Genomic DNA, 451 nt, shown 5'->3' on the forward strand with positions numbered 1-451 from the left:
CGTTGTTCAGTGATATCATGTATCCTTACTAGGGTACCCCCTAGTTCACGACCTCAAGTCGGATACTTGCCCAACAAGGCATAAACACAAACAACGCTTTCATACCTTTGTGGAGTCATGCTTCACATCTAAGACATGATCTCATTCCACAACCTTTATATCACAACACACCTTACCGGGTTCGTCGCATTGTTCACAACCTTATCTTATTTCAATCTTTCCACACTGTCCCTCGCCCAAGCGGGGACTAGTCGCCCAAGCGACAATTCGCCTTTAAATCTCAATTAGACTGAAGCTTTCCCTCGCCTAGGCGAAAGTATTATCGCCTAAACGAGACCTCTCTCGCCCAAACGAGACCTCTCTCGCCCAAGCGAGAGGGTTCCAAAAGCTCATTAAAATTCTAGAATTTTTTTTTTCGCCCATCGAGTTTTTGCTCGCCCGGGCGGACTTT

The sequence above is a fragment of the Lupinus angustifolius genome, chromosome LG02 (genome assembly GCF_001865875.1).
Source record: "Lupinus angustifolius cultivar Tanjil chromosome LG02, LupAngTanjil_v1.0, whole genome shotgun sequence".
NCBI classification, from domain to species: domain Eukaryota; kingdom Viridiplantae; phylum Streptophyta; class Magnoliopsida; order Fabales; family Fabaceae; genus Lupinus; species Lupinus angustifolius.